Source organism: Curcuma longa, chromosome 9, assembly GCF_044706935.1.
Source record: "Curcuma longa cultivar G26 ecotype Majalengka, Jawa Barat chromosome 9, ITB_CL_G26_1.1, whole genome shotgun sequence".
Taxonomy (NCBI): Eukaryota; Viridiplantae; Streptophyta; class Magnoliopsida; order Zingiberales; family Zingiberaceae; genus Curcuma; species Curcuma longa.
In genome coordinates, this window is record NC_133869.1 from 9,889,622 (window position 1) to 9,896,514 (window position 6,893).

A 6,893-nucleotide genomic window follows, 5' to 3' on the forward strand; every position below is an offset into this window, starting at 1 on the left:
GCGACTGTGCCAGCAGAGTGTACCAGCGTGTGCGTACTTATGGGAGGGCGGAGCTCTACCTGTTTGTCGGGAAGCGGAGAAGAAGGGTCGCTGGCTAGGCGCATGCCTCACCGGTGGTTCAAAGGATCTTCACCTAATTCAGTTTGGCGGCGAGGACGAGGAGTTGGTGTGAGCGGATGGTAAATATAATTTTCTTAGACAAAAATAAAAATAAAAAAGAGAGTCTTATTTAAAAAAAAAAATGATAATCCCAATAGCCACATCTTTGGGGGTGGTCGGCCCGGTCCTACAGAAATTTCCCACCAACCACCAGGGTAAATCGGAAAGCGCATACGGCGGCCAAAAATTGTAGTGGATAAATTTTTTATAGTGACCGATCCCACCGCCGAAACGGTCCCATATCAGAAAACCCCCTAAAGGATTTTTTGGAGGTACGGTACCACTAGGTTGATAATAGCATACTGCCGAAACACCATATTCAGACTTCCAATCAGATAGGGACAGTAAAGTCCCTATCCAACAAGCCGGTCCAACCCGATCCAACAAGTGGTATCCAGCAACAATCAGACTTCCAATCAGATAAGAGCATACTGCCAGATAAGAGCATATTGCCGAAATCAGACTTCCAATCAGATAAGAGCATACTGCCGCAACACGCCTCGCTTTAAAAGAGAGTCTTATTTTAAATTTCTTATTAAAAAGTTCACTGTTTAATAATCGTATATAATTATTAATTATCCTTTAATACCGTTCATATTATTATTTTCTATTTAATTTTTAAATCTATCGTACATATTATATCAATTATTAATGAAGATAATTTTTATAATTTTATATATTTAATATTTTCTTTTTTTATCAAATAAAATAACATCCCTTCACCCCATCCAATGTTGTCAGAACACGTGAGCGTGGACTGCACAGCATTTGAGAAGACATTCGAAAAAGGTGAAATTCGAATATTTCAATAATTCCAAATAAAATAATTGCAGGAACATGTGCGATTCACATAATTTTGAAGAGCTAAAATTCAAAAGAGAATAGTAAATTTTAACGTGAAATAAACCTCCAAAGGAATAAAATTATCGTAATTCGAGCTTTATTATTCTATAATCTCCTTTATATATTTAAAAAAAAATTAGAGATTGAGTGTCCCAAATAAGATGCTAGACGGAATATTAATTATTTAATTATAGTTCAAAAGATCTTTACCTAACTTTTCTTTTCTTAAAAAAAAAAAAAAATCAACCACCTCAACAGTTTCACATGGTTGATTCCACGACTATTAGATACGTCGTAAAAATCATTATTAACAGCACACTATAATTGTGCGCCTATGATCGGAAAGTCAAATTTGTTATAATGATTTATAAAGAAATAAATAAAAAACTACAGTTGGTCACAATGGAGGAGGGTATTGTTCAGTTTCATTGAGATTCAAACTCTTATCTTTTTTTACATGTCTGTTTCATTGTAACTAACTCAGTTAAGTGATAACAATCTTCACCTAACTTAGTTGACATCGAGGAGAAGTTGGTGTGAGTGGATGGTAAATTTTCTTAGACAAAAAAAAAAAACAGAGCGTCTTATTTTAAATTTTTTATTAACAAATGTACTGTTTAATAATTATATATATATTTATATAATTGTCCTTTAATACCATTGAGTATTATTATTATTTATTTAATTCCTGAATCCATCATACGTATTATATCAATTATGAAATTGATTGATGCACATTATCATAATTATGAAATCGTAATTAATTTCTATCTAATTTCTAATAAAGACGTCTTTTAATTATTCTTTAATACGATTCAGTATTATTATTTTCTATCTAATTTCTAAATCGATCGTATATATAATAATAATAATAAAATCATAATTACCACACATTTATAATAGCTATGATTTTATAATTATTTAATTGTCCTTTAATACGATTCAATTTTATAATTAGTTTTATTTATCACAAATTTAATATGATTCAGAAGAAAAGTATTATTATTTTCTGTCTCATTGCTGAATCGATTGGACGCATTATGACAGTTATAAAATAGTAGCTGCTATACATGTTGTAGTAGTTTTGATTTTATAACTGTTATAACACGATATTATGTGAACAAAGTTAAATTCGCATTATAACAATGATATAGTAGTTATGATTTCATAATTACAATATAAATTGTTACCATTTATATTGTAGTAATTATAATTATGATATAAATAGTAGATATTATAAAATAGTAATTATTATAATATGAATATTTTTAAATAGATTAAATATGCACGTTAGCGTTATATCCCGATTGACTAAGATTTAGATGAAAAAATTAGTAAAAAAAACAATGTTAAACAGTATAAGACGGTCAAATAATTATACATAATTAAATAATGAAATTAATTGAGAATCTTTTGGGATGATTTGAAAGACTTTGGATTAATAACAGATGTAATTTTTAAATAATTATAAATTTTTTAATCATATTTGTTAAAACTATTGAATTTTGTCTCTTAGTCTCGTATTATTAAATGGTCTCTAATATATATCTAACATTCCAACTCTAAATAAAATTATCCTAAGAACTGTGTGAGAGGCATATATATTTAATTTTATTATTGAGGTATAATTGAATTAGTTACTGTAAAATAATTTTTATAATAGATAAAAACAATTAGGATGATTAAAACTCTTTGTAAAAATAATTATATTTTGATGTTAAGACATGACATAATGAGATAGTAGATTATTATCTAAATAATATTGAAAATATTATTAATTCGATTACGATCGAAAATAATCTTTTAAAGCATATTGATTCAAAAAAATATTAGAAAATAAAAAATTAAATGATATAAAAAATATTATTAAATCAAAAAAAATTTTACCATTAACTAACAAAATAAATCTAAAATTTTAACTGGTAAAGGAAAGAAAAAATGTTAATAAAAAAGTTTCTATAAATTCTAAAATATAAAAAAATAAAACTTTTTAAAATTATTTTAAATATTAAAAACTTAAAAAATTATTAAAAATCAAAATTAAAAAAATAATTTAAAAAATTTTGAATCCTCTTGTATCAGCATGTCACGTAAAGAGTTACATCGTTTTTTAAATTTATCTGATATATAAAATCTGGAACTGGACAGTACATCACTATTTCTAAATAACTTATAAATATAAATAAAAAAATTCATTCATTTCTTTCTCTATTTGTTTCCTTCTCTAAAATATTTGCTAAGTGAATGCATAATTGTGCCATCAGAGCACCAAATGAATGATTGTTTTTGTTTGTAGACTCATGCCTCTGTCTGGCTTTTGATGATCTTCATCTTAAGTTACTTACGATTTAAGGTGAAGATTGAAAATCAATTCCTTATGTTCTTAGACAATCAATCCATGCGAATTTACCAATATCGCTATTTCTGTTTGAGACTGTGGTATGGTGAATCAACGGGACGACGGCTGAGGAGGAGGTTTTGTAGACTTTGACAACGAAGAAAATGACTGATTGAGAACGAAGAAGACACAAGAAGGTCTACAACACTAAAATAAAATGGATGTTGAGGGATTCAGTGGAGACGCTTTGATGCTCAAATTAGTATAGGAGCTTAAGGAGAACGAAAGTAATAGAAAAATATACGGAAGAAGAAGAAGACAAGTACGTCCTTTTTCATACCTGCTGCGCGTGCCCTTTCTAGGATTTTTATAGTTGATAAAAAGTATTTCTATGTCGGCAATAATGGAAGACCAGATTAGACAATCATTATCTGCTTCTCCACTTGCTAAATGGCATGTGTAAGTAGAAGAGCATTTGAGAGACCAAGTTTGACATTCATATGATTGTTCATTTATATACCCACGGTGTCAATTCGTAGTAACAATCAATAGGTCCATACAGGGTGTATGTCATAGTCGTTAAGGAAATGAAGTGTGTGCAGAGTGACCTTATAGATCAGAATGTCAGGGTTGAGTGGTCAAAGTTGAGATATTTTTAGAGTCAAGATGGTCGTACCGATAGAGTTGAGGAGTTTGAGTTCTCTGTAGTCGGGTTGGACCCAGCTAATATTGTCGAGGAGTCTGTGTCCTATGTAGTTGGGTTGAACCGAATTGATAGAGTCGAGGAGTTTGAGTCCTCTATAGTCGAAATGGACCTAACTGATAGAGTAGAGGAGTCTGTTCTATATAGTCGAGTTGGACCGAGGCACCGAGCTAATGGAGTTGAGAAGTATGAGTCATCTGTAGTCGAGATGGACCGAGTTGATAGAGTAGAGGAGTATGAATCTTCTATAATCGAAATAAATCGTGCTGATAGAGTCAAAGAGTCTGAGTCCTATGTAGTCCGGTGGATCGAGTTAATGGAGTCGAAGAGTTCGTATCCTCTGTAGTCGGGATGAACCGAATTGATAAAGTAGAGCAATTTGAGTCTTATGTAGTCGGGTTGAACTGAGATGATGGAGTCAAAGAGTTTGAATTTTTTGTAGTCGGGATGAATCAAGCTGATAGAGTATTGAGTCATCTGTAGTCAGGATAAACTGAGCTGATGGAGTCGAGACTCTGAGTCATCTGTTGTGGGGATGAACCGAGATGATTGTTAGAACCGATGAAATCAAAATATCTCCACAATGACATGATATTATCCACTTTGGACTTAAACCCTCATGATTTTGTTCTTGTAGTCGGGTTGCTCATGGTTTTGTTCTTGTAGTCGGGTTGGATTGAGATGATGGAGTCAAAGAGTTTGAATTTTTTGTAGTCAGGATGAATCAAGCTGATAGAGTATTAAGTCATCTTATTGAGTCATCTGTAGTCAGGATAAACTGAGCTGATGGAGTCGAAAAGTCTGAGTCATCTGTTGTGGGGATGAACCGAGATGATTGTTAGAACCGATGGAATCAAAATATCTCCACAATGACATGATATTGTCCAATTTAGGCCTAAACCCTCATGATTTTGTTCTTGGGCTCAACCCAAAATGTCTCATGCCAATAGAGATATCTTTCATCCTTTTAAACACATAATCTTTTCCATGTGTTTTATGCTCTGTTTGGGAGGAGGTGAGGGAAGGGGAGGGAAAGGTAAGGAAGGGGGAAAAAAAATTTTCCCTGCGTTTGGGATGAGGTGAGATAAGGAAGGGAAGGGGAAAGAAGGGGAAAGCTTCCCCTTCCGTGCTCATGAATAAGCAGATTTTCTTACACCCCAAATCGGGGTGTAAGGAAGGGGAAATAAATATTGAACGTGTTTATTCCAATTTTACCCATCCCCTTCCTCGTTGCGGAGGTGTCGTCGCTGCGGTGGTCTTCTTTGTTGCTGCGGTGGTCTTCTTGTTGTAGGATACAGCGGCGATGAGTATGGAAACGGCTTCGCCGCAATGGTGCTGTCGCTGCTGTCGCTTCATCTCCGTTTGGCCGGACGCCGTTGTTTGCCCAGACTGCGGTGGTGGCTTCGTGGATGCGCATGGCCTTTTCCATCCCTCCTTTGCGGCGGCCGCCGAGCCTCGCCGTCGACGGTTCCCCTCCCCGGTGATCGACTCTCCATTCAACCCCCTCATCGTTCTTCTCGGTCCCGAAGGCTCACGACGCGATGCGGATCGGGATGCCAACAACAGTTTTGAACTGTACCACTACGACGACACAGGATCGGGCCTCCGTCCCTTGCCGGAAAGCATGTCGGATTTCTTGATAGGCTCCAGGTTTGAGAGGAGGAGGAAGGAGATGGAATCGAGGAGATTTTTGACATTTTATATCTTTAACTCCCATTTTCTTCCCTTTGGACCTTCCTTTCCTCCCAAACAAAGTTACTTTTCTTCTCCTCCCTTCCCTTCCCTTTCCCTCCCTTCCCCTCCCTTCCCCTTCCATTAATGAACCATCCCTCACCCGATCCAAACAGAGGCTTAGATGTGGGACTATGTTTGCACTTTTACAACCCAATAATGATGAAGTCGAAGAGTCTGAGTTCTCTATAGTCGGGATGGACTGAGCTGATAGAGTCAAAGAGTCTGAATCCTCTGTAGTCAGGATGGACCGAGTTGATAAAGTCAAGGAGTCCGAGTCTTATGTAGTTGGGACGGACTGAGTTGATGGAGTCGAAGAGTTCAAGTTCTATGGATTTCACCTAGGCTTAACTTTTGACCTTCATCTAAATTTGACTTCGTCTCGTATAGGTTCTTCTTTCCATTAGATCAAGTGCAAATGAAGACTGCAAACATGAGCTTATACTTAGACAATGACTTTGAATGTTGGAGAACGAGAAACATACTAACCAATTATAAGATCATAGTGGATTATTGCGATGCCCAACTTCTTATTTGCCATTTCCTGGTCCTCCTACCCATCAAATGCTCTTTCTAGCCATGAATCGATCCCTTCATATCCCAATATAGAGGACAATCTATGTATGATGAATAGGTCGACTCGAGAAGTCCGAACCCGATGACATAATTGAGTTGGCTACTGCAGGATAGATATTGCTACAGTAGGTAATCATCGAATCTTGATGAAATGAAATTGAGAAAAGTATCTTCTCTCACAGTGATCAACTATAATTTTATGATTTACCTTCTCACAGATGATTATAAGATCGATCGTGTGAAACCATTGGAGTGGTGGATGATAAATTTTACCTTTTACTATAATAGATTGACTCAAGAGATGTACACACAGCCATAGAATGACTTTAGCTAGAAGGAGGATCACTTGGAGTCGAGAACCTAAACATCAACGTGGTTGGATGCCACGTGTGTCAGCTGGCTTGCTGAATGCTGATCTGGATCTGACACGGGAGCTGACTGGGAAATCATTCCGCGGGTATAATAATTTTTTTCTTTTCCGTTTTCTTTTCCTTTTCTTTGTCGGCAATGAATCATCATGGGCTGTCCGCCGGTCCTCCGTAG